The sequence below is a fragment of the Crinia signifera genome, chromosome 8 (genome assembly GCF_055691185.1).
Source record: "Crinia signifera chromosome 8, ASM5569118v1, whole genome shotgun sequence".
Taxonomy (NCBI): Eukaryota; Metazoa; Chordata; class Amphibia; order Anura; family Myobatrachidae; genus Crinia; species Crinia signifera.
In genome coordinates this window covers 161,378,428-161,402,179 of record NC_139224.1, presented here as the reverse complement: position 1 = coordinate 161,402,179, position 23,752 = coordinate 161,378,428, and the positions used below count along the sequence as shown (strand labels likewise).

General features: G+C 48.1%; 1 long non-coding RNA gene across 3 annotated transcripts in view; it reads right to left on the bottom strand.

Moving 5' to 3' along the window:
- Positions 1-303: 303 nt before the first annotated feature.
- The window catches only part of LOC146026700 (uncharacterized), a 35,931-nt gene continuing 12,482 nt past the window's right edge, over positions 304-23,752 (bottom strand). For 2 of the 3 annotated variants that reach the window (XR_014454525.1, XR_014454527.1), the window contains exons 2-3: positions 8,307-8,366; positions 6,286-6,678 (exon numbers count right to left, since the gene is read on the bottom strand). This is a non-coding gene — a long non-coding RNA (uncharacterized LOC146026700). Of the gene's footprint in view, positions 1,480-6,285; positions 6,679-8,306; positions 8,367-23,752 lie in introns of those variants that run through there. The other variant, XR_014454526.1, reaches the window with a different exon arrangement.

The following is a 23,752-nucleotide window of genomic DNA, read 5'->3' as shown; positions in this document are numbered from 1 at the left end:
CCGCAGGGCTGGACAAGATATTGGGCCAAATGTAATAGGTGTGAGAATCAGAAAGTGAGAGAATTTGGGAGAGTTTTCCCAATATTTTTTAAGTGCCATTCAATTACATGGCAGAATCAATCTTCTTTTGCATTGTAAATAATTGGCACATAAAAAAAATCTCCCAAAATCTCTCACTTTCTGTTTATCACAAACTATTATATTTGACCCATCTTCTGGTGTGTATCCAGGGCACGCACCAGGCCCACAGGGGGGGGGGGGGGGGGTGCGTTACTGCGATGCGGCATGGGGGGGTGTGCGGGTGATACTGCCGCGCTGAAATCCCCCCAGCAGGAAACGGGCAGCGTGGGGGGCAGCATTGATTAATGGGCGTCAGGGAGAGGAGAGGGAGGATTACAGACTCACCTGCTCCCCGCACCCTGCTTTCTGGTACCTCTCTATGGTACCTCGGTGGCTCAGTACCGCCCTCCAGTGGCCGGCGCCCTAGGCGAATGCCTAGTCCTGCCTAGTGGTGGAGCCGGCTCTGTGTGTATCCAGCTTTACTTGTTTCTGAAGTTCTTGTGTTTGACAAGAACAAATGTTTCAGTCCCTATTAGGTTGGTACCATGCTCCCTTTGTGGGCTGACTGGCACTGCACTGGCTGCCACCTTTGGTCATTGTGCTTCCGGTATTTGCTTTTCATTTACTGGAACTCAACTCAGATGATGTCAACTGCTTTGACTAGCAGGGACTTCCAGGTGCCTTCAGCCGGGCAGCAGAAGGCACACAGCAATAGACTGAGACATACCCAGACACATTGGCATATTTAGATTGGATGCGGTGTGTATGGGTCATTCCGGCCCCTGAGCTCAGGGAAGTCCGCACCGCACACTCTACTCCTATTTTCCACTGTTCTCTTTAACCATTGTAATTCACTCATTGTGGTCAGGATGTAGTGCTGCTGTGGGGTCTGCCCCCACGTGTGACCGCTTTGCATTTTCTAGTGCAGATGCTTGGCTGCATAACATCCAGTATCCAGTGTTGCAGGGAAGTGCATTCTCCTCCTCTTGCTCCGCTGATTGGCTGGAACATGTATTAGAGCAAGGGGAAGAGCTGAACATGCATTCTCCACCCCTTGCTCTACTGATTGGCTGGATCATGTCCTGAAGCAAGGGGAAGAGCCGGACAGTGCACTCTCCTATCTTTTCTCTGATTGGCTGTAGCAAGGGAAGAGCCGGACAGTGCACTCTCCTCTCTTTTCTCTGATTGGCTGAAGCAAGGGGAAGAGCCAGACAGTGCACTTGCCTCTCTTTTCTCTGATTGGCTGTAGCAAAGGGAAGAGCCGGACAGTGTACTTGCCTCTCTTTTCTCTGATTGGCTGAAGCAAGGGGAAGAGCCAGACAGTGCACTCGCCTCTCTTTTCTCTGATTGGCTGTAGCAAGGGGAAGAGCCGGACACTGTACTTCCTTCCCTTTATCTGCAAATTGGCTGAAGCATGACCTGCAGGACCACCAAGGAAAACATATCAGACCCAAGCACCAGCACTTTTAAAGGTTTTGTGAGGTTAAAAACACTTACATTTATTGCACTACTGGTCCCAGCAAGCCCTACGAGCCACAAATTGTAAAGTGCATCATTAAAGGAGGTACAGAGAACGTGGTGGATATAAATAATTAGTAAAGTATAACTACAGCATAAGTCTTATAACGAGCTGCCTTTACATCCATTAATGTCATATGGCGGATTTACTTGTATAAATTACTTTTGTTTAAATAAGAACCAGAAAATCATGTAAGAAAACTTGTCAGCAGGTAAGTAGATGTTCAGGAGCTGTTATTACAAGTCCATAACACAGAGGTATATTGTCATAGAAATAGTATAAACATGCAATGTTATTCCAGATGTAAGTCACCCAGCCGAAATCCTGTGTAACGTGATAAATAGATAACTTGAAAAACAAGATTGCCGAGAAGAGACTGAAGCCTCACTGGCACGTCGTCATTATCTGCTGACTTCACCGCAGCTCCTTGGACAGGTGAAAGCAGGATAATGTCACACACAGACAGCAGAGGGAACTGCAGGAGCAGACTTTACTCCAAACTCCAATAGTCCCGGAACTTGGTTTTCAGGTCACCCTAACAGCACAGGTTTAAAGGATATCCATGATTGAGCACAGAATGTTAAATTAAACTGTCTGAGATACTAATTAAGCCAAATGTTTACAAGCATAGATATCCTGAAAGCCTGGCTGTTGAGGTGGCTTGAGAACTGAGTTTAGAAATTACTGCCCTAGTCATCGTTACCCACCTATTATTTTTATTTATTACCAGTTATTTAAATAGCGCACTCCGGGCTATTTTTGGGCCGGAACGCCCCATTCCTGAAGCTTTTTTGCAAAATTACATAATCAGGACCTCAGTGGCCTTCCCGGCTGTCTGTCTCCTCCATCGCCACTGACCCCGCCACCGCTTCCCTTCAGAGGGGAGGAGAGAGCATCATGTGTCTCTCCTTCCCATCACTGTGTCCCTGTGACTGGGTCGTCAGCCAATCAGAGCTTGTGGGCCAGCTCCTGATTGGCTTCCAGCCCGCAAGCCAATCAGAGCTTGTGGCCGACAGCCAATCAGGAGCCGGCCTGCGAGGTGTGATTGGCTGATGGCTTAGTCACAGGGACACAGTGAGTTGAAGAAGAGACACGCTAAGGGCTGAGCGCTCCCCTCCCCTCTCGACAGACAGCAGGGGCACACCGGACTGGGGTGAGGGCAGGAGAGGCGCGTACTGCAGCAGATGGTGGTAGCAGCAGCAGCAATGGTGAGTTGTGGTGTGGGGAGCAGTGTATCTGGCACTGTGCGGAGGCGCATCTGGAACTATGGAGGCATATCTGGCATTGTGGGGGCATATGTGTATCTTGCACTGTGGGGACATATCTGGCACTATGGGGCATATCTGGCACTGTGGGGGCATATGTGTATGTGGCACTGTGGGGGCATATGTGTATCTAGAACTGCACTATATGTATGTGTATCACGCCACCATTTTCATTGGCCAAACCCAATTTCTTTCCTATAGCATGCGTACACAGTACCATTAGGTATTTTTTTAGACTTGCACCACTGGCCTGGGTGCATTGTTTATCTGACACTGCTGGGAGGCATTGTGTATCTGGCAATCACCACTTTGTCTGAGTTGAAATCAAGGTTTTATGCGAGGAAACAGAAACCTACAGAAACATTAAGAGATTTCGCTTTAAGTCTACAGGAAGCATTTCAAGACATCAAACCAATCAACAGTACAGAGACTGTAGATTCGGATAATACTCTTATAAGCTGGCTCATTGAAGGAGTCCATTGCAGTAAGGTTAAATCTCAGTTAAAACTACTACTATTGTAAAAAAAAACAGAAAACTCATTTCTAGACTTTAAAGAGGAAGCAATTAAATTAATCGGGTCTATGCAGACTGCAGACGTGTCTTTCCCAGAGTTGCCCGTCTATCAAGAATGAACCCTTAAAGATGAAGAGGAGTATTTGGGGGCAATAGGGAGCTCCCGAAAAATACCTACTGCTAACCAACATGCACAAACCTCCACTCCTGATCTACCGTTTTTACCAAAAGGTCGGATAGAAGAGTTATTATCTGAAATGGCCAACATGAGAAGAGATATCCAGAGACTGGCGAATCAAGGGACATCGGGGAGACCTGAAGGTGGTAGGCGCTCAGGACCCCGTAGGCCCAGAAATGAATGGCGGGGTACTACTGAAGGACAAGGAAGAAGGTCATCCGATCAGTTTGATTCCCAGGGACGACCTATATGTCGGAGATGTGGGTGTGCCGGACACATTGAAAGATTCTGCAGGGAAGAAGAGCCTTTAAATGTAAAGACCCCGAGGACGGAGACCGACCCTGGTCACAAGCCAGAAGGCTGGTGTGAGAAATACGTAGGGTCATGTCCAATCATACCAGTCAAGATTGGTGGAGTGGAACTCTTTGCCACCCTAGATAAAGGTTCCCGTGTCCACCATTCAGAGTAACATGTATCAACAATTCTGGAGTATGAAAAACCCCCTAACCCCTCCTCCAACTTGGTTGAGATTAATGGCAGGTAACTGCTTCGATATTAAGTGTACCGGTTATTGTGAGCTTGAGTTTCAAGTAGGACCGGCTACTTTGTCCAATCAAGGGTTTATCATCATGGACGTTACTGATTCAACAGTCCCGACTATCATCATCGGCATGAACATCTTATTGCATAGCCCTGAAGCATTAATTGAAGCTTTAAAGTTTGAAGCTGAGAAAACCCCTACACAAAGTAATAAGTATTCTTCAGGCTCAACGATGCTTTTTAAATACAGAAGGAGAAGTTGGAAGGATTAAGACAACAGATCAGAAAGCTATTTTCCTTCAGCCGAATTCAGAGATGATAGTTTGAGGTAAAGCGAGATGTGTCCCCTCGGGACAATCCTATGATGCCATCGTGGAACCCTGCTCCATCCCCAGCAGAACTGACATCATTATCACGTGAGCCTTGGTGACTGTAAATAATGGCCGAGTCCCAGTCCGGATATTAAACCCCCATGACTATGTTGTTCGACTGCACCAAAATTATCTTGGCTAACCTTTCAAGACATTTACGATTCATTGACGTTGAGCATGATACAAGCTGAGGAAGAACCATCTACAGATCCAGGAAATTAGAAATGGTGGGAAGAAATTCACATCGGAGAAGAACAAACTCCCATAGAGCTCAAGGAAGGTATATGGAGGCTAGTTAAAGAGAATGCGTCTACTTTCAGCAAACATGCGGCTGATTTTGGGAAAGTAGAATCTGTCCATCATCATATACCAAAACAGAGCGCTCCTCAGATCAAAGAGAGATATCGTCCGATAGCTCCTGCCCTTTACCAGCCCGTCAGGAAGTTAAATGCCTCTGGCGTAGTACACGAAAGCCACAGTCCTTGGGCAGCTCCAATTGTAATAGTGAGAAAAAAGATGGGAATTTACGATTTTGCGTTGATTACCGCAAATTAAATCAAGTCAAACACAAAGATGCCTATCCGTTACCACGCATTGAAGAGTTTCTCACAGCCTTAAAGTAGGCTACTTACTTTTCGACCCTGGATCTCACTTCCGGTTTCTGGCAAATCCAGATGGCTGAAGAAGACCAAGAGAAAACGGCTTTCACAACGTCTATGGGGCTATATGAGTTTGATCCTATGCTGTTTCGTTTATGTAATGCTCCTGGAACTTTTGAGCGAGCTATGGAACATTGCCTGGGGTATCGGAACTTTGATATGGTGCTACATTACCTCAATGACATAATCATATTTTCAGAGACTTATCACTATCGCTTGAAACATCTAGATGGCTTAAAGGTCAAGCCTTCAAAATTGAATCTTTTAAAAGAAAATGTGAAGTACTTAGGGAATGTTGTTAGTGCTGCTGGAGTTATCCCTGATCTGGAGAAAATTTAAATCATAAAAAATTGGCCTGTCCCCACAAATGTTAGGGAAGTACGCAGCTTCCTTGGATATGTGGGATACTATCGCAGATTTGTAAAAAACTTCGCTCAAGTAAAGTAAGTAAACCGGTACTCGTGTAGTTTCACAACACCAGTATGAGTCCCCTTGTGGGGCTCGCTTCGCTCACCCACGCTGCGGGCTCGGTGGCTCGCTACGATCGCCATGCTATTTAAAATCAACTCCATGCTAACATGGATAGTGGGGGTATGAACTATCCATGTTGGCATGGAGTTAAGTTAACTGGAGTTAAGTTACTTTTTTTAACATAGTTTGTGGCGAGCGTAGAACCCGGAAGTAGCACGGCGCCATGCTCGCGCCGTGAAACTACACAAGTACCAGTAAACCTTATTCATGAGTTACTGCGCAGAATCAGCAAGAAACTTACCAGTAAGAACCTACAAATTCAGTGGACAGAGTGGCAGCAAAGTGCTTTCGAGCAACTAAAGAAGTTAATGACCGAAATTCCAGTGTTAGCTTATCCCGATTTCAGTCAGCCATTCCAATTGTATACGGACGCAAGCTATCTAGGCTTAGGAGCTGTATTGTCACAACAACAACATGGACATGAGCGCGTCATAGCTTTTGCAAGCAAGAGTCTCAAGAACACTGAAAGGAATGATGCTAATTATTGTGCCTTTAAACTGGAATTGTTCTTTTTTTTTTTCATCTTGAATTTTTATTATTTATATAACATTTAAAATCCAGTTTGCAATTCCTTCATTTATCCGGCAGGATACAATACAAATTATACAATCATGCAGACTGGATAACATATACACATTTACAACCATATCCATACAATACGTGATATAAAGTGCATTAATTTACAAGAAGACAGAGTTATCCAGCCCGTGCTGGCTAATACCAGAAGACAGTGGGGTAACACAATACATTCCATTGTTATCCTGTCTAGTAGGGTGTATATGGGGATTTCTTCATGTGTGCACCTTACTTATAACTTTATTTTTATATCCAATAGATTTCTTCCGCCCGATATTTAAATGTAGGAGTTTGCATATTTATTCCTTGCATGATTTATTTCAGCTCTTTTTACAATGTTGTTCATATTCTGGTTTATCCGATTTGATCCTCGTGCGTCCCATAGGTAGCTACTAAACTGCCCCTTCTTTTCCCTTTTAGTGCCATTACGGTTAGTAATTTTCTTAGTGATTCATCTGTTTAGTGCTTAAAGAAAAAAAGTGGTCAAGTGCTTATTTGTCAATCTTCTAATATTATAATTCTACAGTGTTACAAAGCCATACCTCCTAACAGTCCCGATTATCAGGGCCTGTCCCGCTGTCCCACCCGCGGGCAGCAGTGTCCCGCGGTGTGTGGGGGGGGGGCTGTTGGGAGTCCCCCCTGTCAGCTGCTAAGTAGCGGGGAATAAACGCTGTGCACAAGCATCTATTCCTGCAGCCAGGGGGCTGGGGGCATGGCTAGAGGCTCACAGAGCCTCTGGGTCATGCCCCCATAGCGGCAAAATGGGGGCGTGGCCTCGCGGGAGAGCCGCGAGTATAGGCCACACCCCCACATTAGGCCACGTCCCCTAAAATTCTGCTGAACTGGCAAAGTTGGGAGGTATGTAACAAGACATTGGTTCCCCCGGCACACTGAATAGTTTTAGCAACCAATCTTGAACACTACATGATAATAGAATTCGGAGATATTGGTTACATATACCTGAGCCGACACCGGAGCCGCCGACACCAGAGCCAGCGACCTATCGACGGGATCAAGATAGGTAAGTATCAGTGTGTGTGTGATGTGTGTATTAAACTTTTATTTAAAATTTGTGTCAGTGTGTTTTGTGTACTGTTTTTTTAACTGTGGAACTACAAGTGCCAGCGGGCCCTTTAATGCCCAGCAGGCTGGGACTTGTGGTTCTCCAAGTCCCAGCTTGCTGGGGAGGCTTGCTGGCACTTGTAGTGCCACAGTAAAAAACAATAGTTTAATCTTTTTTTACACTTGAATCAGCCCGATGCCCACCGCCCAGGGGCATCGGGGACAGCACCAGGCTTCAGCCTGGTCAGGTAAGTCCTGGAGGGGGGGACCCCTTTATTGGGGGGGTCCCCACTCCCCCAGGGTCCCTGGCCAGGCTGACTGACAGAGGGTTAATGTTTTGGCCTGGGGGACTTGCATAAAAAGTCTCCCCCCGGCTGTGGCATTACCCTGCTGGCTGGTTTTGCCTGGGACTGGTTTTTAAAATACGGGAGACCCCTACTCATTTTGTCCCCCCGTATTTTGGGAACCAGCCCCAGAGCAGGAGCCTGGGGCTGGTTGTTAAAAATCAGGGAACCCCTATTTGTCGGGTTCCCTGATTTTTAATTACCGGCTCCAGGCTCTGTCAGCCTGGTGCTGATTTCGGCTGTGGGGGGGACCCCACGCCGTTTTTTTATTTTTCATTATTTATTTATTTTATTTTATTTATTTTTACACCGCAGCCTGCACGGATCTGACTGATCCGTGCAGGCTAAAACGAGAATACGACAGGAAAATGGTGTTCTATTTTTCTGCCGTATTTTCGTGGACAAAAGCAGCCGTATTTTCTATACAGCTGCTTAGTAAATCAGGAACCACCATTCTTTTAAATGGTGATTTCTGTCGTAATCTATCGATGGTGTAGACATTCGTATTTGTAAATACAAATACAAATGTTCCATCCCTAGGACTACGAATTGTTGTATTTTGGGGATAGAAAATCCCGAAAATACAAATTCGTAAAAAAAGGTGTATTTCTCCCTACGAATACACCTTTTTTCTACGAATCCATTTTGGTAAATTTCCCCCTACTTGTCGCCTTCATATTGACTTACCCCTGATCTGTTCAAGGTAAACTCCAGGAGCAGCTTCAAGGACTTGAATATGAGTTGAACCTATAAAGACAGAATTGAAGCAATTCCTTTAGTGAGTTTATAAGCTGCAGCAAAAGTACTTAATCATTAAGTCACCTCTAGAGAGGTCATCCTTTCATTACAGTGATAATTAGTTGTAAGTCTGTTAAAACTGTGAAATATTTGAGAATTGTTATGCTAAAGTGTTTTGGATGATTATATTCATTTATTGTTTATCGCATATGCCACTAACCTTAATTCTTATTAGCCAGTAACAATGAAGCGTTCCAGTTTAATAAAAAGGAACATTTTACTGTTCGGTTGTAAATTATTATTGTACTTAACAACATATGATGAACACAATAATAATTTACAACCGAACAGTAAAATGTTCCTTTTTATTAAACTGGAACGCTATAGTGATTCACCTATACTTACCTATGAAAGGAAAAGAAAGTCCAGTCGTAAGTGTTACACGAATCATACTTACCTGCTGAAAGAAAGACTATTCTAACTAAAAGTGTTTACACCTGTCCTGCAGGTCAGGTTTTCTTGTTGCACTTATGGACATCTCAATGTTGGATCTTGTCAGCTGACAGCCTCCTCAATTCAGAGTGCTTCTTGCCTCAGCAGACTCTGGCAGTCAATGTGTGACCTGCAGCTCCTATGTACTGCTGGGTTACCTTTCTGCAAGCATCAGCATTGCTTTAATCCTTCGAACCAACGCTTTTCTTCTGTGTTCCTAGTGCTTCAATTCTGCTCCTGACTCAACAGCCATGTTTATATGCCTGCATCTTATGGGCCCTACACACATAGCGATGTGTGTAGGGCGACCTAGCTATGCTAGGTTGGGCTGTGCTGCGCCGCTATCGCATAGCACACAGAGCTGACAGCCCACACACAGAGCGAGCTGTCAGCTCTGTGTGCTAAGCGAGCAGACAGCGCCAGTGTTCTCCGGTGGGAGAACCCTGCCGATGCCGAGATTGATGGACAGTGTTCATCAATCTTGGCCAGCGACAAAGACGCGCGGGGACGCGCACTGCTGCCGATATAGCCCCCACACATACACCGAAGCAAAATCGCTTAGAAAATGCCTTAATATCGGCATGTGTGTAGGCCTTATTAGTTTTGCTGTGACTCTCTCTTCAGATTGTACTTCCATCTGGAGATTCATCTAACCAACTCCAGTCTACAGTATCTTGCCTGCTGTTTTCAAGTACTCTGCCAAATCTGCTGCTTTCTACCACTGGAACAATGCATCCTTCACACAGTTCAGTTCTCTTGAATCTCCTGCACATGAAAGATTTGCTTTGTTTGCAAGGTTTTCAACTATCATTCTAAAGGACATTATTATCTCAGTTCTGTTTTCCTGATATCTCCAGCATTCACCCTCAGCAAGTATATACAGTACAGTATTAGTGTGTGTATCAATTTCCTCAGCTTCCTACCACAGTATAAGCCAGTGATTTTCAACCTTTTTACCTCGCGGCACACTAAATAAGACTTTAAAATTGCCAAGGCACACCCTAAGATCCCCACAGGGTAAAACACATTGGCCACCACAGGAAAAAAACAAACCTATTGGCCCCCACATTAAAAACAATCACACTAATCCCCACAGGAAACAAAAATAAAATACATTGGCCCTTTACATGAAAAGAAGAGACTAGTAAATAACATTTGAACTGGTGGTGGCTGTAAACTGGTTTGGGCATCTCTAGATCTGGGGGCACACTTGAGAACAGCTCAAGGCACACTGGTTGAAAAACACTGGTATAGGAACACCGATGGCTGATTAAGCTAGAGGTGACATAAATCACCGAAGGGGCTTTTCATGCTGGCTTGAGGAACAGAGAGGGGAAGGGCTGCGTCTGGCAGCCAATGGGTGCAGTGGGAGGACTTAGAGGGGAGAGAAGGGTCTGCTGACCAGAGAGTGACTTCCTCTCTGGGAATTTTCTGGAACTGGTAAGACCTCTGCCTTGCCAGCTCCTGTACTGTCCCTTATAGATTCTTTATTCTAACTATCTTTCTTTCCCTTAGCTTTCCTGTCTACCTAACTGTACTATCCCTCTCTCTCTATCTAGCAATATAGTGAGTTAGTGGGCAGCGCGCAAAAGTGCCTCGGGGACTTAACATGCCCCGTCCATCCAGGAGTGTGCGCCCCCCCCGCCCGCCTGGCTGACGCGCTGGACTCACCCATAGCTGGTGCTGCCGCTGGGGCCTCCCCAGGCCCGCGGCGGGGCAGTCAGAGGAGTCCGGCGGGCGTCCAGCGGTCAGCGGCGAGTGCATCACGTGGGCGCGGGTCCCACACTGATGACGCGGCCGGCGATCCCGGCGCGAGGCGCGCCATCGGCCGCCCGGCCGCAGCGCGAGCGACAGGAGGGGGGAGAGGAGGCAGGGGGGCTCGCAGCAACGCTGCGCGGGGCAATCAAAGAGTGCCTGGTGCCGGGAGAGGCGCTGCTGCGGGCGCTAGGCCGGCGGCGGTGCCGGACACAAGGCCACGCAGGCAAGGGGGACATAATTTGGCAAGGGGGAGAGGCGCACATGGTGGGAGCCCTGCCCAGGCTGCAGGGCGCCCATCTGGCATCCCCATCCTGGCCAGCAGGCTGGCCAGGAGTAATGTGGAGGTGCTACCTGCCGCCCGCCCCTCCAATATACCGAGGCTGGCCAGTAGGTTGGCTGGGGGTGGGCGCAGGGCTAGTCAGGCATGGGTACCAGCGGGGGCACAATTTGGGGACACTGGGGAGGTGGTGAATCCCCCCCCATCCCCGGCTACATTGGGTATGTCCCCCTTACATTTAGCCAGGAGGCAGTGGCTGCGGAGAGCCAGGCTATTGCCTCGGCGCGCGGTCGGGGGAGGCACCTCAGGGGCTACAGGGTCGGGGGTGGCAGCCCAGCAGGCGCAGCAAGCAGGGGGGACTGTGCAGGCAGAAGACAGGTGGCGGCAGTTAGTGTCTGTGTTGGTCCCGCTACTCAGCCAGACTGCGCCGAGCTCTCCTTCCAGGGGGCCGCAAGCAAGTAGTTCCACTGCGCTGCTCCCCAGTGTGTCTCTTTCACAAAATGCTATGCCTACTCCAATGCCGGCTGTTCCCGTGGCTACCCCAACCGAGGAGGCGTCAACATCCAGCCCGATGATCGGTTCCGGGGGCACGTCCATCCCAGCGACCCAGACGATGGCAGTAGCGGTGGCAGGAACATCAGGTGGGTCAGCGCGTAAGGCGAAGCGGCGCAGGCGCAAGTCGCGTACCTCCTCGTCCTCCTCCGGGTCCAATTCCGTGACATCGGAGGAGGAGGGCGGTCATAGGTCGCGGCGGAGGCATCGGCATTCTAGACGACGCCGTAGGTACTCCCGTTCCAACAGCGGGAGCTCGGGTTCACCACTTTTCCCAAAAGGAAACGTGGTGCGCTGCGATTATACAGCAGTATGCAGGGGTTTGCGCAGGAGCGTTCAGGAGCGAATCAATGAAGGAAAATTTGTGAGTTTCTTCACTATGACTGCGCAGGCTGAGAAGGACTATCGCGCTGCGAAGAAAAAGGGGGGTATAGGGGAGGCAGCGTATTGCACTTACCATAGATGGCAGGCGGGGCTCTTTATGTTTGCCGCATGCTATCTAGAGACCAGGCCGCAGGAACACATGAATATGGTGCGTTATATGCACATGATTCATGAAATGTTCATGTCGGATGGCGGCACAGCATGGAAATCGTATGATGAGGACTTCCGGCACAAACAGTCGGGGTCGGCCATCATAGATTTCGGATGCAAAGACGTAGAGCTTTGGGTAGGCAAGAAGCCAGCGTCATCCGTTACGCCCCCTGCCCCTCCCTCTCCGGCTCCTCCCGCCCCTACGGCTGCGGGCGCTGTTGCTAGGCGACCCCTCCCCCCCTTTCGGAGTAGCGTGGGTGGAGCACCCACGGGCAGATGTTTTGGCTTTAATGGGGCCGGCTGCAACCTGGGAAACCGCTGTAGATTTCAGCATTCCTGCGCTCGGTGTTGGGGACCTCACCCCGTCAGGGATTGCAACCGTGGCAGGCAGGGGGGCGCTCCGCCTAGGCCAGCCGCCGGAGTCGCTCCTCAGTAAGGCCCCCTCCCCGGTTCGGGTGGATCACATGGCCCAATGGCTGAACGATTACCCGGACAGACCTTGCGCGATTTTCTTGACAGACGGATTTCGTTTTGGCTTTCGCCTCCCCATTCGAGGCGTAGTTAACACGAAATCCCCCAGGAACCTCAAGTCAGCCATAGACATGCCCCTCGTAGTGCTGGAAAAGGTTGCTAAGGAAGTGAGGTTAGGGCGAATGGTAGGGCCTTTTGGGACTCCTCCGATCGGGGATTTGGTGCTCTCCCCGGTGGGGGTGGTCCCAAAAAAGGAGGCGGGTAAGTTTCGGCTTATTCAGCATTTGTCTCACCCGCCAGGCTCATCGGTGAACGACGCAATTCCTGAGGAGTTGTGCCGGGTCACTTATCAGTCTTTCGAGCAGGCTTTGGCTATCGTGCGAAATTTTGGCGCGGGGGCGTTGCTGGCGAAGATTGATGTTGAGTCGGCCTTCCGCCTGCTTCCATTGCATCCGGACTCGTTCCGGTTCATGGGCTTCCGGCTACCCACGGGTTTCTACGTGGATAGGTGCCTGCCCATGGGCTGCTCGATATCTTGCGCTTATTTCGAGCGTTTTAGCACTTTCTTGCACTGGTGCGCGCAGAAGGAGTCGGGGGAGTGGGGCCTGGCACATTACCTAGACGACTTTCTATGCGTGGGCCCGGCCGGGTCCTCACGTTGCGCGGCACTGTTGGGCGTTGTACAGCGGCTGTTTGAGTTTTTTGGGGTGCCCATAGCAGTGGAAAAGACGGAGGGGCCAGTCACCTGCCTCTCATTCCTTGGGATAGAAATCGATACGCTGGCCGGCTGCTGCAGGCTTCCACTTGATAAGCTTGAACGGCTGCAAGGGGTGGTCTCAGTGGCTTTGTGCGCGGGTAAGCTTCAGTTGCGCCAGCTTCAGTCGCTACTTGGCTTGCTGCATTTTGCTTGCAGAGTGATCCCGATGGGTCGGGTTTTCTGCAGAAAACTCGAACGCGCCATGGCAGGGATTCGGCATCCGTTGCATTTCGTGCGTTTATCTGCGGAGCTAAAGTGGGATCTCAAAATATGGAGTTCCTTCTTAGAACGGTTCAATGGGGTATTGATATGGCCGGCTCCTCGGCGTAGCAGTGCCCAATTGGAATTGTTCACGGATGCTGCTGGAGGGATTGGTTTTGGGGCCTACCTGCACGGGTCATGGTGCGCGGCGCCATGGCCCGTGGAGTGGGTCGCAGAGGGCCTTACGCGCAATTTGCTGTTGCTTGAATTATTTCCCATTGTGGTGGCCCTTGAGCTATGGGGGGATAGACTAAGGAATTCCTGCATAGTTTTTTGGTGCGATAACCTGGGGGTGGTTCAGGCGATAAACCGTCAGGGCTCCTCCTCGCTCCCTGTATTGAGGTTGTTGTCACGCTTAGTCCTGCGGTGCTTGCTGTTAAACATCCAATTCACTGCCAAGCATGTGCCGGGGGTGGAGAATTCGATCGCGGATGCTTTATCTAGGGGGGATTGGGCCCGGTTTCACACCTTGGCCCCCGATGCAGACATCGTTGGTGAGTCATGTCCCCCTTATGTTTGGCAGATGATCAGGCCGGCATGGAGGGCTTAGCCATGCGGGCCATCGCACCAAGGACTCTGAGATGCTACCAAGAAGGGTGGCAGGAGTGGGAGCAATTCAGGCTCTCCTCCGAGCAGGCAGGTAAGGCGCCCAGGGCGGCTATGGTGGCCTTTGTTTGGCACCTGTATTCTTTGAATTTCTCTGTTGCCGCGGTTAGGCGGGTGTTGTCCGGGGTCTCCTTTTTCTCATCCTTGTATGGTCGTGCTGACCCATCTAAGTCTTTTCTAGTTTCTAGAGCATTGAGGGGTTGGCAACGGGCCACTCCGGCAGTCTCCGACCGAAGGCGGCCTATTGATATTGCACTGCTCCCACCGCTGCTGGGTGCCCTCCGGGATGTCTGCTACCCCCGCTACGAGGTCCTACTGTTCCGGTTGGCATACGCAATGGCATATCATGGGGCCTTTAGGATTGGGGAGCTGGTGGCGCCGTCCAGGAATGCCCCGTCGCCTTTGGACGTGACCGATGTGGTGGTCCAAAGGGATTCTGTATTGTGTCACATGCGACGGTCCAAGACGGACCAGACTGGGAAGGGGCGGTGGCTGTCGTTGCTCCCAGGTACGGCGGAAGGGGTGTGCCCGGTGGAGATGGCCTTGGCCTTCCAACAGGTGCGCCCCGACCGCCCGGGTGCATGGTTGATGCATGAGGACGGGTCACCGCTCACTAGGTACCAGTTCTGCCATGTCCTGGGCCGGGCGCTGGGGGCCTTGGGCCTCGATCCAAAGGAGTTTGGGTCTCATTCCTTTAGGATCGGGGCTGCTACGTCTGCAGCTGCGGGGGGCCGCTCCGATGCAGAGATTCAGTCTCTGGGCCGATGGCGCTCCGCAGTCTTTCGCAGGTACATTCGGCCAACTCTCTCTGTCACTTTGCCGGATCATGGTTCACTGGATGCATAAGCACTCGTCAACCTACTGTGGGGGTCTTGAGGTGTGTTCACATTTCCCCCGGGGGCACAATTTGGCTGATCCCTAATTTGTCATGGCGTAACTGATAGTTTACTCCAGGGGTTTGTGTGTTTTGTGCCTCAAGATCTGGTGCCATGGTCCAAAAACTTTATCTTTTCTCCCCCCCTCTTGTATGCGTGTTTTTCAGTTTGCATTGTTCGGAATGGTCTTAATGTATTGTACCCTGTTGCAGGTCGGCAGGATGTCAGGAGCGTGTGGGTCATAGGCCATTCTTTCGTGTATTGGGCCTCAAGGTCGCCGGTGGCCTCGGATGTGTGCATGTATCCGGAAGCAAGCATTGTGCGATGGTTGGGTGTGAGAGGCATGCGCTGGTGTGCCTTGCAGGAACAGCTGTTGAGGGCCATGCAGAGCTACGGCACTCCCAGGGTGCTGATCATACATTTAGGCGGCAATGATGTGGGGCAATGCACGACCCTGGAGTTACGGTCCCTCATCATCAGGGATTTTCATATTGTTGCGCAGGCATGGCCGGCTTGTAAACTGGTCTGGTCAAATATGATTCCCAGGCGTGTCTGGAGATCGGCTCGATCTTGCCCGCGGGTGGATAGCTCTCGTAAGAAAGTAAATACAGCGGTGGAGCGATACGTGTTGGCGAGTGGGGGGGGGGGGGTGTCATCCGACATGATGGCATCGTTTTCCAGAGAGCAGAGCTGTATAGGGAGGATGGCGTGCACCTGAGCACGGAGGGCATGGCAATGTTTTTGGAGGATCTGTTTTTGTTTTTGAGGAATCAGTGCTGAGCGTTGTTATTGTTGGTGGCGGTGCTGCGGCTTAGGGCCTAGCTTGGCGGTAAAGAACGGTCAACTGTGTTGATGGAATGTGTGTACATTAGTGGGTGCGCTCTCCAGGCATCGATTGTCACGAGCCATACTTCTATGCACGGAAGATGGCTGCCTCCACCGACACCGGTGGTTGGCTGGGAGAGTTGGTCACCAGCGGTGTGTCAATGTTATGGTGACCCTACCCACCCCCTTTTCTTTGATCTGACCGTTCTTTAGTGCCGCCACCAATATTATAGTCTTTAGTTTGTTGTCAAAATAAATTTGACATTCGTTATTTTGAAACGCCAGCACTTGTGTCCGTGTTGTTATTTATAGATAAGTGTAGTTTAAGTTAAGTGTTAAGGGTTTAAGCATGAAGGTACCGATGGTGAATTTAAGGAACACCGATGGCTGATTAAGCTAGAGGTGACATAAATCACCGAAGGGGCTTTTCATGCTGGCTTGAGGAACAGAGAGGGGAAGGGCTGCGTCTGGCAGCCAATGGGTGCAGTGGGAGGACTTAGAGGGGAGAGAAGGGTCTGCTGACCAGAGAGTGACTTCCTCTCTGGGAATTTTCCCCACCCACCCATCCCTATTTTCTGTCTCTATTTCTTCTTTGGGCGGCGGTAAAGAACGGTCAACTGTGTTGATGGAATGTGTGTACATTAGTGGGTGCGCTCTCCAGGCATCGATTGTCACGAGCCATACTTCTATGCACGGAAGATGGCTGCCTCCACCGACACCGGTGGTTGGCTGGGAGAGTTGGTCACCAGCGGTGTGTGAATGTTATGGTGACCCTACCCACCCCCTTTTCTTTGATCTGACCGTTCTTTAGTGCCGCCACCAATATTATAGTCTTTAGTTTGTTGTCAAAATAAATTTGACATTCGTTATTTTGAAACGCCAGCACTTGTGTCCGTGTCGTTATTTATAGATAAGTGTAGTTTAAGTTAAGTGTTAAGGGTTTAAGCATGAAGGTACCGATGGTGAATTTAAAGCAATAGATACTCAGGTGCTCTCTCAAGTGTCCTGAGGAGTCAACTACATTACTAGTCCAAACCCAGATTTAACCTGCTTTGCAGCCCCTCTGAACCTAGTAATAAACAGTCGCAAGTACCATCGGATCCAGCCGATGTGTAGCAAGTCCCAGACTGGTATCCTGCATAGCCAGTCCCACCTTGGTATGTTGTGTAGCCAAACCCAGTCCATTATATATTCCATTAGGCTGACAAATTATATACCATACCTCCCAACTGTCCTGATGTTCACTGCACGGTCCTGTTTTTTTATTGTGATGGTCCCACGTCCCACTTAGCGGGCAGTTGGTATTCCGCCCTGCCCAGCGCTGATCTGCTGAGCAGAGCAGCGGTGAATAGCTGCTGTGCACATGTGTACAGTGTCTATTCCCGAAGACATAGGGGCTGGGGGCATAGCCAGCAGCTTACAGAGCACTGACCATGCATGCCCCCACACCCACAGCAGTGAAGCTGAGGGTGTGACCTCATGTGAGTGTTGCTATTTGTAGGCCACGCCCCCTGCATGCTAGTCCACGCCTCCAAATTTCACCAAGCACGCAAGGGTCGACTCCTGCCTGATGTTAGATATGTCTGATCAGGCATACTACATACCTCCCAACTGTCACGATTTTAGAGGGACAGTCCCGATTTTCGGGTCCTGTCCCGCTGTCCCACCCGCGGCAGGCATTGTCCCGCTGCGGGGGGTGGCAGTTGGGAGACCCCCCAATCTAGTAGAATAGACGCTGTGCGCATGCGCACAGCGTCTATTCTCGTATGAAAATGAGGCCGCGGCTAATTAGCATAAGCCACACCCTCATTTGCATACGCCCCGCCCCCTTTTCGGGCCTGGTGAAGGTATATCTAGCAGAGATAGCAATTCATCTGCATGTGTGCTGTCTTTAGGTGCTGGCAGGAAGCAGAGGACAGATCTGTGTATCAATGCAGTGGGAAGATGAGAGACTGTCAGCCAGCCAGTGCCCTAAATATATATTAATTAAAAACATTGTTCCAAAGCTTATAACACAATATATAATAACACATACAGTATAATAACATACACATAATGACATAATAAAATATAATGACACTTAAATAATATACCGCTGAAAAGATAAATTTGTCAGTTTATATTGTTTTAAACTGCTGTTTATAGAAAATGTCTGAAACGTTTAGGTGCACAATTAATTTGTAATTGGCAAGACTCGTTTATCTTCATGTATAAATAAACAAAACAATCTAATTAATGCTTACTCGCTTTGCTATAGCGGACACCAGGGGGCAGTGTATAATTAATAAGATGATGTACACAGGAATACTGTAGTGGCCTGAGGCTTAAGCAGCCAAATACGGCAACAGTGAATAATTATATCGATGTTTATGGCGTTTACCCGGTAACATTTCCTGGTTATAAATAGTAACAATTCTTCCTACACACAATGGGGCGCATTCAGACCTGTTCGTTAGGCTGCATATATTCGGAGCCTATCGACTGCCCCGGCAAACGAACCCCGCCTCCCGCCGCGCATATCCCCTTGCTACACAGTGATTGGATATGTACGCTTACACATCTGCTAGAAAGCACCCGCACAGAGGAAAAATCATTAGATGGTTACTTACTGTACCATCATGGGGAACCGGAGATACAGCCGGGCAAAGCTGGAACGTTTTCCCCATAGGATAACATGGAACCCACTAATTCTGACCCCCACCTGGTTCCGACGGCTGCCATGCCCCCCCCCCCCCCCCCCCCCACACTTCCCAAATCGCTGGGCCTTCAATCTGATACCAGGCTAAACCGATTTTTTTATTTCTGAAATGTAATTTCATGGCTGTTCGTGTTCTTTGAGGGCAGATTACTCTGGAACCAAACAGCCCAGTTTCACAGGACCAAAATCATTTAAAGCCCACTCAAAAGTTCTTCAATATGATACTCATGTAAATGGGTTAGTTGGGTCCGAAGATATAGCCGATTAAACTTTATAGCTGGTAAAGGGGGGAGGGGATGGGTGATTTTCTCTCCCCCTCACACCAGAAAATTAAGGGTCTAGGCTGGTGTAAAAGGGGCCAACCCGAGAATGTCCCTGCATGATCCTAGGACCAAATTCCCAGGTAAGTCCCTGCAATTTATGGTGTGAATGGGGTATTATTTCAAATAGCCGGGACCTGCAGTGCTCTGAATACAGGGGGCAGCCTCCCACTCTCTGCCCGGCTGTCAATTGCTGTCACTTCTGCCCGGCGGTGGCTGTCCCCCTGTTACTGTAAGTATGTATTCCCCCTTGGCAATGAGCATGTAATCCCACATGGCAACAACCATGGAACCCCTGGCAATGAGCATGTAGGTAACCAGCACTTATGTAGCATAATTTTTAATAGGCATTACACAGTGGCGGATTCAGGGGGGGGGCACCCGGGCACGTGCCCCCCTATCATTTATTTTGTAGCAGAGGACCAGGGCTTTCCGACGAGCCCAGCCCCGTGTCTCTAGCCCCCCGGGAACCGGAGATATCGCCTGCCAAACCTGTAACGTTTTTTCCCCATAGGATAATATGGGACCCGTCAATTCCGACCCCCACCCGGTTCCGATGGCTGCCAGTTCCCGCCCTGGCATCACAGAAGCTTGTGGTTTATTTAATTCAATTCCAAATCGCTGGGCCTTCAATATGATAACAGGCTGGTCCAAATCGGTTAATCGGTTCCAGAGATATTGCGTGTAAACCGATTTTTTTTTTTTTTTTTTTAAATGTAATTTCATAGCTGTTCATGTTCTTTGAGGGCAGATTACTCTGGAACCAAACGTTCCAGTTTCACTGGACCAAAATCATTCAAAGCCCACTCAAAAGTTCTTCAATATAATACTTGTCTCATGTAAATGGATCAGTTGGTTACGAAGATATAGCCGGTTAAATTAGATAACTGGTTAAAGGGGGACAGGTGGTTTTCACTCCCCCTCACACCAGAAAATGCAGGGACTAGGCTGGTGTAAAAGGGGCCAACCTGGGAATGCATTTTCTGGTGTGAAAGGGGTATTATTTCAAATAGCAGGGACCTGCAGTGCTCTGAATACAGCCAGGCTCTGACACTGTCAGTGGCTATCACTTCTGCCTGGCGGCAGCTGTCCCCCATTTACCACGAGCATGTATTCCCCCTTGGCAATGAGCATGTAATCCCACATGGCAACGAGCATGGAACCTCTGGCAATGAGCATGGAACCCTTGGCAATGAGCATGTAGAGAAGCAGCACTTATGTAGCATAATTTTTAATAGGCATTATGGTGTTTGGCATAACACATAATGGACATAATGGTATGTAATTTAACGTGTAATGGACATTCTAGTGTAAATGTTTAATGCGAGCCTTTGGTGGACAATGTCCCTGTTTATGAAGTGTATTGTGAATTTTGTCTTAATCTGTGTGGCATTATGTGAATTTTGGCCCAATCCATGTGGCATTATGGGAATTTTGGCTCAATCCGTGTGGCATTATGTGAATTTTTTCCCATTCTGTGTGGCATTATGTGAATTTTGGCTCAATCCGTGTGGCATTATGTGAATTTTGGCTCAATCAGTATAGCATTTTATGCATTTGGCTCAATCCGTGTGGCATTATGTGAATTTTGACACAATCCATTTGGCATTATGTGGATTTTGGCTCAATCCGTGTGTGTTATTATGTAAATTTTGGCTCAATCCATGTGGCATTATGTGAATTTTGACACAATCCATGTTTCATTATTTGAATTTTGGCTCAATCCATGTGGCATTATGTCAATTTTGGCTCATTCCATTTGGCATCATGTGTAAGGGGCAAGTATAATGGGGTCTAGTATTTTGTTGCATAATGTGTAGAAGTTGTATATGGTGTTGACACGCCCCCTGTTGAGTGGCCACACCCCCTTTTCTGGAGCGCACCTTTGGCGCGCGCACAACTACATCCTTCACTTTTGTCGCCATGGTGGGACTGCGTACTTTAAATGCCAGGGCCTATTTTTTATTCCATTCCCACCCTCTCCTGCCGCTCTCTTAGCATGTACACTGGCACCACTAACACCGCCCCTCCCCCACCCAAACCCTTTTTTATCATGGTGCCCCCCCTGTCATTTTATCCTGGATCCGCCCCTGGCATTACAGTGTTTGGCATAATACATAATGGACATTATGATGTGTGGCTTAACATGTAATGGCCAATATGGTGTCAATTTGTCCCAGTTTATGAAGCATATTGTGCATTTTGGCTTAATCTGTATGGCATTATGTGAATTTTGGCTCTATCTTTTAATTTTGGCTCAATCCGTGTGGCATTATGTGAATGTTGGCTCAATCCGTGTGGCATTATGTGAACGTTGGCTCAATCCGTGTGGCATTATGTGAATGTTGGCTAAATCCGTGTGGCATTATGTGAATTTTGGCTCAATCCGTGTGGCGTTATGTGAATTTTGGCTCAATCCATATGGCATCATGTGTAAGGGGAAGTATAATAGGGTCTAGTATTTTGTTGCATAATGTGTAGAACTTGTATATGGTGTGGTACACTACACTCAAGGACATGCCCCCTTTTCTGGAGCACCACTTCGGCGCGTGCACAACTACATCCTTCACTTTAGTCACCAAGGTGGGCCTCTGTACTTTAAACGCCAGGGCCTATTTTTAATCCCATTCCCACCCTTTCTCTGCTCTCCTCTCTCTCTCGCCACTCTCTTAGCATGTACATTGACATCACTAATAACCCCCCCCCCTTCCCTCCCAAACCCTCTCCTATCCTATCATGGTGCCTCCCCTGTCATTTTCTCCTGGATCCGTTCCTATGTACCATCGAATGACTTTTCGTCTGTTTGCAGCCGAAGAGTAGCCCAGGACTTACTTTTCGGCTGAACAATGTTGTACAAATTGGAGGAAGGTGGCAAAGTCATGTGACGCCATCCACCCTCCCTTAGCAGGCTAAGGAGCTCCTGAAAGAATGCGGTGCGGGCAGAGAATCAGAAGTTTCAGGTTTCATTAGGAAGAGGTGGAGCTTCTCGGCCAGAGGAGAGATGGGAGGGTAGAGAGAGCTGTAAGTGACACAGGGATCTTAGCTTTTCCTAATTCCTACATGGGTGCCTGTGTATTATTACACTACATATTAGTTAAAATATACTGTAATATACACAATTTCAATTTATTATACACAATCCATCCATTTCAGGAGAGATAAAATGCTTTCTACCTGGACTTCCTTTTTAAATTATGATTGCCATCACCTTGCAATGCTGTTGAAAAATATTTTATATCAATTAAAAAGTTCAACACAGGTCACAGACACCAGACAGAGAGCATTTTCCCATCCTGGTCATGTTCTAAAAGGTGCCCATACACTGCTCCGATTTGGCCTATTTTCATCCAATACCGATGGATCGGATGAAAATTGGCCAATTCTGAGGTGTTTGACCTCCGGTCCAATCCAATGCCCGTCTCTGTGCCTTTGAGGATCGGAGCCTGGAGATCTTATGTGCAACACATAAGATAAATCAGGATCGGATGCATCAGTGCACATGACAGGTGCTTTTTATCATCTGCAATGTATAGCATCCGATCAGGCCCAGGTGTGTGCCAGTGTCACACACCTGACCCTTTCGTATTACAAAATGGCAAATCAAGTGGCAAATCATATGAAGCCCTCTGGATAAATTCCCATTACACAACATGTGTGCATATAATTACATTTTATATGATAAATGCGACTTTCACATAACACTATTCAGTCACTATTGTCATGTATCTGGCCCCTTATTACATTGATACAATGAGCAAACAGAGTATTACCAATATCTCATTGAGCCACAGCTCAATGTTTTCTCTAAGCCTTCTCTCTGCTAGCCTGACCTACGTCTGATCACATCATAGGCAAATGCAGAAAGGGGGGTTCTGGTTGCCGGGAAACCTCCACTTGGCAAGTGCCTTAAATTATGACAACAATAGCACTAGTATGATAAATAGAGCTGCCCCCACAACACACAGTGTAAGGGACAGAGCAGAGCTGCTGCACATGCCCAGTGTACCAGCTTTTACCACATTTACTGTTAGTGTGGATCTGAGCCCTCATACATCGCAAAGGACCAGAGAGCAGCTGCCAGGAGGAAGAGACAGGAGCCTTACAATGAAGTGGGAGATTGTGAGCTTAGAAAGTGCAGTACTGTTATATTATGTTTGTGTATTTATTTATTATGGTATGTTTAACCTTTTCCTGACCACTTATCTTATTTAAATGTTTGAAGCAGCCTATACTATAGACCAGGGGTAGCCAACTCCAGTCCTCGAAAGCTACCAACAGTTAACATTTTCCAGGTCTCCTCACAGAATCACAAGTGAAGTAATTAGCTCCACCTGTTGATCTTTTAAAATGTGTTAGTCAGTAATGAGTGCACATGTGTACCTATGAGGTGAGCTGGAAAATGTGAACAGTTGGTTGCTCTTAAGGATTGGAGTTGGCTACCACTACTATATATATATATATATATATATATATATATATATATATATATATATATATATATATATATATATATATATATATATAGTGAAATATTAATACTGTATTCCATGCAGTATCAAGTGTATAAAAAAATTAATGTTAATGCTCCCCAGACTCCCGTACTTACTCCAATATGCTGCAGAGTGGGAGAGTTTATATTCCATTTGTAAACCCCCTTTTAAAAATCCTGCATTTCCACTGCACATCACCTAGGGAGGAAGTACGTGCGTGTCTGGTCTCAAAAAATTGTTTGTTGGGACAGGAAGAATCTATTTACCTTGGGATCAGAGACATATTAAAATAAGATGGGGCCATGTGTAGTTTCCATCTGCCCCCCTCTTCTCTCGCAGGCAGTCTATGTGAACGCTAGGAGACAATCGCTGTACTAGAGTCTACTGCACGTGTGCTGGTCTCCGGGATAATGGCACGGTGGCCATTTTCCATATGGTTTTGTAGTGCTGGAACTGCGGACCTGGCACTCCTGGTTAAC